A 12,374-nucleotide genomic window follows, 5' to 3' on the forward strand; every position below is an offset into this window, starting at 1 on the left:
GTCGCACAGAACTTGTAAGTCGCTTTGGATAAAAGCGTCAGCTAAATGACTAAATGTAAATGTAAATGTATAAATCAGAAACGACCTTCGATCAAAACAAAATGGACACATATCTTAATCAAATTATTTTCCCTAAACTTTCAGAGGATGACGCTAAACAGTTAGAAACACCGATCACACTAGATGAACTTAGGGAGGCCATATCTGAAATGCAAAGTGGTAGGGCTCCTGGAAGAGACGGTATCCCACCAGAAATGTACCTCTCTTGTTGGGACATAATTGGACCATTATTACTAAATATGATTTTATACTCAGTTAAGTTGGGGAACTTCCATAAGAATGACAATATTGCACTCATAACAGTCCTCCTTAAAAAAGACAAAGACCCCACCGAGTGCGGTAGTTATAGACCTTTAAGCCTCCTCGGAACCGATATCAAACTGTACTCTAAGGTATTAGCCATCAGACTACAAAAGCATATGACATCTTTAATTCACCCGGACCAAACTGGCTTCATAAGAGGTCGCTTGATCACCGATAACATAAGACGATTACTACACGTACTAGATGCCAACAAGGAAGACAACACACCTAAGGCGATACTGTCCCTGGATGCAATGAAAGCTTTTGACAGGTTGGAATGGTCGTATCTATGGGCAGTATTAGAAAGGATGGTGTAGCTGAGGGGTACAATTCCCTGACTGTATTGTTAGATATGATATTTAATACCACTACCTCATGTACTTTAACTTCTGGCCACCCAGTACAAGATATAAGTATGATGAACACTTTCCCACCTGATGAAACGAACCAACACAAATGGACCAAATCGAATATTTAATACAGCAAAGGGTGTACACAATATTCACTTAATTACATTTATGATTTGAAATGTTAAGTATGCACTTTTATGGCAAATGAGTATTCGTAGGTAAATCAACATTGAATGTCCAATCTCTGGTTGCGCAGGGAGTAAGTATACAACCTGGAATATTTAGGAAACGATAGCGATAGTACTTAAATAATTATAGCTGGATACACTAAGGGGGGGGGGGGGGTCCCGCTGGTTGTAAGACAGTAGGAGGGGGGGGTTAGAGAAGTCGCTGGCGGTATCCCATCTGGCCGACGGTGTCTTGGGAGAATCCAAAGTCTTAGACCCAGTGCCCACAGAACCTGGGGCCGCAGACGAACACAGCTGGACCCTCTGTGGAACGGTATCTGCCGGTCCACGACGGAGAGACGTGGTGCGACCTCACGTGTAGAGCGCCGCCTCACCTGTAGTCCTCTCCGGGGGGTAATTCCAACACTCGACAGTGTTGGCCTTTATCCATGGAATAATCAAAGCACATAAAGCATAATCCAAGAGCCGTGGAAGGCTCGCCGTCGTCGGGTAGAGTAATCCAATATACAGGTCCAGTCGCTCTTGACCCGGAGCTCCTCGGATGCAATCACCACTAGGGGTCTGACCAGCCTGGATAAGCGTCCAGATAACATCAGGAACGATGGGGGTACTGATAACTGTAGGACTCGAACCGAACGATGCACCATACATAAATAGACTATTATTAGCTTAATAGAATACGTCCAACTCGACGGTATGGTGCCAAACTATGACCATTCAACTATTAATCTACACGATGTCTCAATGCCTATTCTGGGCCAAGTAGGCCCTACTACACCGCACGTGCTTCGTGGGGAGGCTTTTGCGTCTGTCACTCTGTTGGAGGGTAAAGAACTGGACTAAAAGAAAGTTCTACTTTACGAGCGTCATATATATATGCGCTATGAACAAATAGTACCACACGTATTTCGCCCGGCATATTACTGCGCGGAACCGGGGGCTGCCTCGACATGTTAGGCGGCACGATTGAACTTGAACCTAGGGGTATGGCAACCTGGCGCCAGGTTCTAGTCCAATGGTAGAATGAAACTATTATGGGCTGTTTAGTAGAAACGGGGATATTCAATGCATATTGTACAAGGAATATACAGGGGATATCAAACGATATACAAATACAATTAAATATATATATATAAATAAATATACATATTCGGTTTAATCTGATCCTTCACAACAGCCGCCCCCTAATTAGTCCCACCTAATTAGCTAAGCAGAGACAGATTAACCGCACTGTCTTCCACTCAAGGTCCGCTGTAAGGTCAGTCAACTCACAAAGTCATAGGGTCATGGTCATCATCGATAGTATCTGGGAGTCGGGGCAGTTCTATGAGCCTCGCCACGGGCCGTGTGTAGGTGCGCCCTTGGACGAGTACTTCAGCTGCTCGGACCTTGCCATCGGCACCGGTGATCACTTTGCTTACGCGGCCAGCCGGCCACATAGCTCTGGGGAGTGACTGGTCAACTATCATGACGACTGTTCCTTCTGTCAAATTGTCTCTCTCTTTTACCCACTTCTGGCGGGTCTGTAGAGATGGTAGGTAGTGAAGTAGGAAGCTGCTCCAAAACTTGTCAGCTAGTACTTGGCTGTACCTCCACATTCTTCGGCCGTTCGCTTCTTCGGGCCTGTACATTGTCTGGGGTAGCGCGGGGTCCAGCCGCACCATTAGGAGTGTGTTGGGGGTGACTGGGTCGACATCTGCTACATCACTGGAGACGTAACCGAAGGGTTTGGAGTTCAATACTCCCTCGATCTCCGTGAGGACTGTCATTAGGACTTCCTCTGCCACAGTCTGGGCTCCGAGTACGGCATACAGGGCTGTCTTTATAGAGCGTACTTCTCGTTCCCAGGTTCCACCGAAGTGGGGTGCGTTCGGGGGATTAAACTGGAAGTCAACCTGGGCTGGAGCGAGGTGGGTCTTAAGTTCTGGGCCCATAGCTTGGAAGCTCTCTCTCAGCTCTCTTTCTCCGCCTTTGAAGTTGGTCCCGTGATCAGACAACAATGTAGACGGTTGTCCTTTCCGTGATATGAATCTCCGGAAGGCCATAAGGAATGAGTCTGTGCTCATGGTCGGAAGGAGCTCGATATGTATCGCTCTGGTGGTCATGCATTTGAATACAATACCCCACCGCTTCTCGGTGCCTCTTCCTCTTTTTATATACAACGGGCCAAAACAGTCCATGCCTGTGGAGTGGAATGGCTTGTCGCCGATTCGGAGGCGACAGGGGGGTAGGTCAGCCATCCGTGGTATGCTGGGCTGCGCGCGCCACTTACGGCAGTCTAGACAGGTTCGCTGGAAGCGCCGTACTGCTTCTCTCCCTTGTAATATCCAATAACGACGTCTGATCTCCGCGAAGACTCTCTCTGCTCCGGCGTGGTGCACATCCTCGTCGTATTTCTTTATGATCAGCTCTGTGACCTTGTGTCGGCTGTTCAAGACGATCGGGTGCTTAATGTCATCTGGTAGATCGGGGGCTCTCCGCAGGCGACCACCCACTCTGATGAGATTATGTGCGTCACTCTCTGGTGCCAGGTGAATCAGTCTGCTGTCTGATGGGACGGGGTTTCCTCCCTGTAGACAGTCTAGCTCATCGGGGAACGAGTCTCTCTGGGCTCGTTGTAGTAGAAGAAGTTCTGCTTCTTCGTAGTCAGCTGCTGACATGTCAGTGGTGGACTGAATCTCTGGGTGGTGCCGCAGGAATGTCCTTTGTTGCGCACTCTCTAGGGTAATGCAGTCATCTATGTTCGGGTCTGTGGAGGCGACAGTGCTCAGTCCACAGAACATAGGCTTCTTGTTCTCAGCCTCCTCTCTACTTGCTTCCCTCGGGGTGGGCGTAGGCCAATCTCCTTCCGGGAGCTGGAGGAATGCTGGTCCGTCACTGTAGATGTTGTGACGGGTTAGGTCATCCAGGGACATTCCCCGGGTGATGACATCAGCTGGGTTGTGTTTGGTATCCACATATCTCCAGCTTGCTTCTTCTGTTAGTTCCTGAATCTCGGTGACTCTGACTCCCACGAAGACTTTGTATCTGCATGAATCAGACTTAATCCATGTGAGTACTGTCGTGGAATCTGACCACAAGATTGTTCTATGCACCGGAATGGTGAGTTCACGTTGGATTAACGTGGCTAGATGCGCTCCTGCGAGGGCTGCGCAGAGCTCTAGACGTGGGATAGATTGTTGCTTACGTGGGGCTATCCTTGAGCGGGCCAGTATGAAAGCAGTGTGTATCTCTCCTCCCATCTCTTGGGCACGCAAATAAGCAACCGATCCGTAGGCTACTTCGGAGGCATCGCTGAAGACGTGTAGCTCAATCTCGCATGTCTCTGGCCTCACTGTGGATGGGAAGTAGCTGCGGCGTATATTAACACCTGGGAGTGAGCGGAGTTCCGTCTCCCACTCTCTCCATGTTGAGGCAAGGTGTGCGGGTATTGGGTCGTCCCAGCCCTGGTCCTTGTCCCATAGTGCTCGTACAATCATCTTTGCCCTGGTGGTGTAAGGTAGAATACATCCCAGCGGGTCATATTGTCTGGCGAGTGTTCTGTACACACTCCGTCTGGTGGTCGGTATCGCCGCCGACCTTCCTTGCTCTGGAGCCAAGGGTTTGTGTCTATAGTGGAGCGAGTCTGTTTTGAAGCGCCAGACCAATCCTAGTGTCATTTCTTGGGCTTCTCCTGGGATTGTCGCCATCCAGGTCTCGCTGCTGGCAGCCTTGTCTGCGGAGGAGAGGCTGCGCAATACGTGCGGGTCACTGCTGGCCCACTGCCTGAGATCAAAGCCTCCTTTGATTAGGGAGGCGCGTAACTTGATTAGGAGAGCCTCGGCTTCTTCTTGAGTCGAGACGCTTTGTAGACAGTTGTCTACGTAGAAACTGTTCTTCACACTGTGTTGGACCTCTTCATTTGCTGTTGGGTCCTCTGTGACGTGTTTCTGTAGTGCAAATGTAGCACAGCACGGGCTGCATGTGGTTCCGAAGGGGAGTACTTCCCACTGGTAGATGGATGGGTTCTCATCTCCGATCTTCTCTCTCCATAGGAACCGTAGCAGAGGCTTGTCCTCCTCTACTAGTCTCACTTGCAAGAACATCCCTTTGATATCCCCGCTTATAGCCACCTTGTCCTGGCGGAAGCGCAGTAGCACGCCTAGTAGGGAGGGGCCGAGTGTGGGGCCGGGCAAAAGCTCTTTATTCAGATTTTGGGATCCGATCTGGTAGCTGCAGTTAAACACAATGCGATCCTTGCCATTGTGATGGACCTTGTGATGCGGCACGTACCATGATTCGGTCGTCTGATCGGCCTCTTTAATGTCAATCTTTGTTACGTGTCCCGCTGTGATTAGCTTCTCAATCTCAGCTCGGTACACACTCTGTTGAGCGGGGTCTTTGGCCAGGCGCCGCTCTGTGTTCAGTAGATAGCGCTCCGTGGCGTCTTTCTTTGCGTGAAAGGGGGGCATTCCCTCTCTCCTCAGGAGTGGAGTTGCGTATCTCATCACTCCGCCGACTGTGACTCTCTTTGTCCCCTGCTCGAGTAGGTGGATGGCGTAAATGTCTTCTTTAGAGCGAATGTCTTTCTTTTCGTTCTTAAAGGGCATTGTCTCTAGGGTCCATAGCCTCTCGACATGCTGCAGGAGAGTGGTGTCTTCTTCTGTCGTTCGGGAGTGGAAGCAGCTAGTGGCTGCGGTTCGGTTGAGAGATTTAGCGAGGGGGCCTTGTAATGTCCATCCTAAGCGGGTCTCGACGGCTGCAGGACAGCCTCGGGGACCGGTGTGGACCCGGTCAATCGGGACTATGAGTTCTGCATGGTCGGAGCCTATCAACAGGGTCGGGGTAGCGCCGTTTATGAGCGGGATAGGTAATTGGCGCAGGTGCACATATTTATCCATCAACTTGGTGACAGGGTAGGTGTACTGCGAGAGTCCTATTTCTTGGCTGGTGAAAGCATTTGTGATCTTGTACTGTCGCTCTGGCTGCCCGTTGGCTGCGATAGTGAAGGAGACATTCTCGCCCTTTATCGTCTTCAAATCTCTTCTTATTGTCCGAATCGTCATTTCGTTCTTGCTCCCCCGCAGTCCCAGTTGAGTCGCAGCGGAGGCGAGCAGAAGGGTCTTCTCTGACCCGTCATCAAGGACGGCGTAAGTGTCCATGACTTTATCCTGGTAGCTCAATGTCACACGGACTACCTTTAAGAGCACTTGAGCTCCGTTGCTGCTGGCGGGGTCAATGTACATGACACTTGCCTTGGTGCCGCTCCGTGGTGCAGGTGTAGGCCGTCTTCCGTTACTATCGTGTAGTATATCTAGATGGGCTCCATCGCACCGGCTGCACCTTTTCTTTAGGCGGCATTCGGCTGCCATGTGGGGCCGCGCACATCGATAACAGCGCCGGTTGGACTTTATCCATTGGCTCACTTCTTCTGCATTCATCTTTGTGAATGTGTCACATTGTGACAGCCAGTGTTCTTTCTCACAGTAGGGACACGCTATCTTCCACTTCTCCTTCCTCGAGGGGGTGCTGTGACTCTTACTGCTCGGTACTGACTCTGATTGGTGCATGACAGTCACCGATCTTCTTCCATCATTTATTCTCCTGGGTCCCTCTCTGGAGCTTGGCGTGCTCCGCCCGAAGGTGTCCAGTCGTAAGCTGCTGACCTCTCTCGCCAGGAAGTCGGCCAGATCAAGGAGGGATGGCTCGGGGCCGTCGGGATCTCGGTAGTCCCTCTGCCGCCGAAAGCGCTCCTGTCTTGCGGGTGGCAGCTTCTCCAAAATCCTCTCAACGTTAGAGTTGGCGTACAGCTCATGCCTGCCCTTCTCCCGTTGAGCTCCCAGCATCCCCACCAGGGACTGCACTTTGATTGACAGGTCATCTAGTGAGCGATTGTCTGTGGCTGGGGGTAGGCGGTCAATATGCCTTATCTCCTGGATTACGTAATCCCATATACGTCCATATCTTTGATCCAGCGCTGCAAGGGCCGCTGTGTATGGGGTCGAGGAGGTAGCATAGGCTAGCGCTATATTGTGTGCTCGCTGTACTTTCAGGTGCTTCAATAATATTGCATACTTGTGGCGTTCATCAATGACATCCGCCAGCATTGTCTCTAAGCACATCCGGAGCTCCGTGTACTGTGCTCGACTCTCATAGACGAAGTCTGGGATTGATGGCGTGGCGTTGTATGACGCCGTGGATGGCGAATACATCGGCGAGCGTTGGGGGAGAGACCTCCTGGGCGAGTCCCCTCTTGCGCCTCGCTGTGGGCCGGTACTGGCAGGGTACCATGGCCCGCTGGTCCAGGTACTGTTCCTCGGGGCTGGTCGTGCGTCGTGCTCACCCGTAAATAGAGTCGGGGGTCTGTAGCGCAGCGCCGCGGGGGTATAGCCTGGACTGTATGGGACCTCCTGGTCCGGTGGAGTACTGTGCTGTCGTCGGGCTTGGTTCTCCTCTTCTCCCTCTTCTTCTTCTATCAAATCTTCCAGATCTTGTAATCGTTTATTTAGCTTCTCCGCAGTGTAGGCCGCTCCTTCCTTGTAGCTGGGTCTCGCTTGGACCGGTATGGGAAGGGGGTCTGCGGGGGGTCTAGACTCGGTCTGTTGGTCAAGTTCAGGGTCGCTTGCTCGTTGCGGTGACGCTGCTCTTGACTGCTGTCTCGACGAGTTCCTTGAGCCCCTGGCGGAGGGAGAGGGAGTTGTCCTTTTGATCAGCTGCTCTATTAGTTGCGCTTGTAGTCTGTCGCGCTCTGCGTCTCTTTGGGCACCGGCAGCGGTGCGCTGGGCGTCGGCGCGGTCTCTTGCCATATTCTCTTCCATCTGGAAGCGTCTCATCTCCAGACTTGTGCGCTGTTCTTCGCTCCGTTGCTGTGCTTGGAGGTGTTCGCGCTCGCTGGTCGCCTGGGCTTGGAGACGTTCGCGCTCGCTAAGCGTCTGTGCTTGGAGCCGATCGCGTTCGGTAGAGGCTGTCAGGCTGACGAGGAACGCCTGTTGTAGTATCCTCTCCGCTTCGCTGGGGGAAGGCGGTAGTGGAGGTGAGCCGCTCCTGCGTGAACCGCTCCTGGGGGTACTCGTTGGGGAGTCCTGGAGCTCTAGTTCCTCGGCGCTCTCCTCTTCTTCTTCCGTGCAGAGTTCTCTCTCTGTAGGGTTGTCTTCCTCCCGGGGCGTGTCGGGGACTACTTCTTTAGTAGTGGCGGGGGGTAAAGGCATGTCAATTCCCTCTTGGTCTCCACCGTGGGCTTGGTCAGTTACATTAGGACCTGCTAGGGCCTCTGTGGTCGGGGAAACCTGGTCGTTAAGGTCAGACATAATTTTACTTTCTACTTTTACCACGTTTACCGTTTGTCGAAGGCTAGGTAGTTGACTGACAGTGTAAGCCTCTAAGTACTGAGGTGTCTGTCGTCTGCGCCGCGGGCGTTCTAGGTTAGGAGGATCGTTTCGTGGAGTGTTCATCATAGGCCATTTCGATATTAATAACACTATATTAATATTACACTAGTTACCATCCGGCTCGAAGGACCAATTGTAGCTGAGGGGTACAATTCCCTGACTGTATTGTTAGATATGATATTTAATACCACTACCTCATGTACTTTAACTTCTGGCCACCCAGTACAAGATATAAGTATGATGAACACTTTCCCACCTGATGAAACGAACCAACACAAATGGACCAAATCGAATATTTAATACAGCAAAGGGTGTACACAATATTCACTTAATTACATTTATGATTTGAAATGTTAAGTATGCACTTTTATGGCAAATGAGTATTCGTAGGTAAATCAACATTGAATGTCCAATCTCTGGTTGCGCAGGGAGTAAGTATACAACCTGGAATATTTAGGAAACGATAGCGATAGTACTTAAATAATTATAGCTGGATACACTAAGGGGGGGGGGGGGTCCCGCTGGTTGTAAGACAGTAGGAGGGGGGGGTTAGAGAAGTCGCTGGCGGTATCCCATCTGGCCGACGGTGTCTTGGGAGAATCCAAAGTCTTAGACCCAGTGCCCACAGAACCTGGGGCCGCAGACGAACACAGCTGGACCCTCTGTGGAACGGTATCTGCCGGTCCACGACGGAGAGACGTGGTGCGACCTCACGTGTAGAGCGCCGCCTCACCTGTAGTCCTCTCCGGGGGGTAATTCCAACACTCGACAGTGTTGGCCTTTATCCATGGAATAATCAAAGCACATAAAGCATAATCCAAGAGCCGTGGAAGGCTCGCCGTCGTCGGGTAGAGTAATCCAATATACAGGTCCAGTCGCTCTTGACCCGGAGCTCCTCGGATGCAATCACCACTAGGGGTCTGACCAGCCTGGATAAGCGTCCAGATAACGTCAGGAACGATGGGGGTACTGATAACTGTAGGACTCGAACCGAACGATGCACCATACATAAATAGACTATTATTAGCTTAATAGAATACGTCCAACTCGACGGTATGGTGCCAAACTATGACCATTCAACTATTAATCTACACGATGTCTCAATGCCTATTCTGGGCCAAGTAGGCCCTACTACACCGCACGTGCTTCGTGGGGAGGCTTTTGCGTCTGTCACTCTGTTGGAGGGTAAAGAACTGGACTAAAAGAAAGTTCTACTTTACGAGCGTCATATATATATGCGCTATGAACAAATAGTACCACACGTATTTCGCCCGGCATATTACTGCGCGGAACCGGGGGCTGCCTCGACATGTTAGGCGGCACGATTGAACTTGAACCTAGGGGTATGGCAACCTGGCGCCAGGTTCTAGTCCAATGGTAGAATGAAACTATTATGGGCTGTTTAGTAGAAACGGGGATATTCAATGCATATTGTACAAGGAATATACAGGGGATATCAAACGATATACAAATACAATTAAATATATATATATAAATAAATATACATATTCGGTTTAATCTGATCCTTCACAACAGATGGGGTTAGGAAAAGGATTCATTGATATGATTAAAGTATTATACAAAGACCCATCGGCCATGATTACAACAGGTACAATCATCTCCAAAATCTTTCCGGTATCACGCTCAGCCAGACAGGGTTGCCCTCTTAGTCCCGGACTATTCGATCTATCATTAGAGCCTTTAGCACAATATATAAGACAATCCCAATCCATAGAACCAATCATAATCAAGGGCACACAACACAAAATTAGTTTATATGCGGACGACGTAATACTGTTCATGCAAAACCCCAACACAGCATTGCCTCATCTTCTCAAGCTGATTGAGGACTTTGGAGATCTATCGGGATTTAGGATAAATTGGCCGAAGTCGGCCTTCCTCCCACTTAACGCCCCTGCAAAAGGAAATATAACCCTCCCAAAAGAGATACAGATGGTAAAACAATTTAGATGTTTGGGAGTTGAGATATTCCCCACCATAAGCCAAACGGTGAAGCACAATTACATAAAAATCCCAAACAAAATCAAATACGACCTTGTCAGGTGGTCGAAACTTAAAAACTCAGTACAGGCACGTATATCAATAATCAAGATGGACGTCCTACCTAGAATCAACTTCTTCAGCTCAATGCTACCGTTACCCCCTCCAAAGGGTTACTGGAAAGAATTACACTCCTCCACATACAAATTTATTTGGAATAACAAACCACCACGTATAAAAAGATCCACCGCACAGAGAAACAAAGCAGACGGAGGTATGGCATTTCCAGATTTCTACCACTACTTTAAGGCGTACACTTTAAGACCACTAACAACATGGTTTGATCCCCAAGCATTAGAATCCTGGAGAAATTTAGAAGAAAATATAGTAGCTCCACATAAGCTGAAGGGCATAGTATACACCAAATTACCAATTAAGCAATGCGAACGGAAATTTGGCCCCATAATCACTCATGCGATCCGGATATGGCGCGAAACACAAAAACAATATTCTACCCTACATAAATGGCATAATCATACTCCCTTATTCAATAACAATGCACTCTGGATAGGAAAACAACCTATAAGATTCCCTAGATGGGAAAAGCAAGGCATACACTCATTAGGAGACGTCTTCAATAAACAGGGTTTTTGTAGTTTCAATGAAATACGCAAAAAAATTTATCTCACCAAGTCCACATATTACTTTTACGCACAGTTATTGGCATGTTTGAAGGCTCACGGTGTTCCATTAAATATACCAATTGTACACCACAGATACCACAAATTCTTCTATGAAAGAGAGACATCAAGAGGTTTTGTTTCAGATTTTTATCATCAATTACTAACGTCCTCATATGAAACCCTCCACCTAGACTCCGTCTGGAGGAGGGATATACCAGACCTGGAAAGTGATTTTGATTGGCAAGAAGCCTGGGCAAATATTCGATTCACATCAAGGAACCCGGACCATCAACAAATCAATCTTAACTATATTCACAGGACATACTTGACTCCTACAGTATAAGACTGGAAAAATGGGTCTTATACAAGACTCCAAATGCTCCTTATGTACAAATGGGGACGAGGGGACATTTATGCACATGTACTGGGACTGCCCACCAGTTAAGATATTCTGGAAAGAGGTGACCCAGCAACTATCAAATCTCTTAACTTGGAATATACCTGTACACCCCTCTGTACTACTGCTGAATGATGTTTTTGAGTGTGCAGTACATCCACAGCTAAAGAGATTGGTTTTATTGGGTATCACAGTGGCTAAAAAGCTGATAGCATCACGATGGTTCCAACCGGAAAAAATGTGCCGAAAGGTCTGGATTATTATTACATATCTCGATGTGATCTATCAAGAAATGTCTACAGCAAGAATTTTGGGTCTCAATGAATCCAAAATGACATTGTGGTTAGAAGTGGTGGAGAAAATAAAAGCTAGCATATAATGGTAATGTCTGGTTAGGAGCGAGGGAAAATGGATGGATTATCCAATGGGGGGTCCGGAAGGGGGGGGTACGAGCTGGAGCATAATGTGTGTAGGTTTTTAGATAACAGGTATTAAGGGTATATCCTATATAAGACAATTAACTAAAATGTGATCTCATTGGATGTGCACGGACAACTAATGCTTGTATATCTTATCGTGTGTTGTCATGTTTGTTTATGTGTTTGTTTAAAAAATAATAAAATACAAAAAAAAAGCTAATGTTACTGTGTACCACATGTCTGTAAGCTAACGTTACTGTGTACCACATGTCTGTAAGCTAACATTAGTACCACATGTCTGTAGGCTAACATTACTGTGTACTACATGTCTGTAGGCTAACATAACTGTGTACCACATGTCTGTAGGCTAACATTACTGTGTACCACATGTCTGTAGGCTAACATTACTGTGTACCACATGTCTGTAGGCTAACATTACTGTGTACCACATGTCTGTAGGCTAACATTACTGTGTACCACATGTCTGTAGACTAACATTACTGTGTACCACATGTCTGTAGGCTAACATTACTGTGTACCACATGGTAAATGGCTGCTTTTTTATATAACGCTTTATCCAAAGCGCTTTACAATTTGTTACTCACA

At 48.4% G+C, this 12,374-nt stretch overlaps 1 protein-coding gene across 1 annotated transcript in view; it reads right to left on the reverse strand.

Annotated features, from left to right (window-relative positions):
* trappc1 (trafficking protein particle complex subunit 1) overlaps window positions 1-12,374 on the reverse strand; it is a 32,377-nt gene that overhangs the window by 18,412 nt on the left and 1,591 nt on the right. The gene's annotated exons all lie outside the window — the stretch shown is intronic.

The sequence above is a fragment of the Notolepis coatsorum genome, assembly GCF_963971535.1.
Source record: "Notolepis coatsorum genome assembly, chromosome: 1".
NCBI lineage: Eukaryota > Metazoa > Chordata > Actinopteri > Aulopiformes > Paralepididae > Notolepis > Notolepis coatsorum.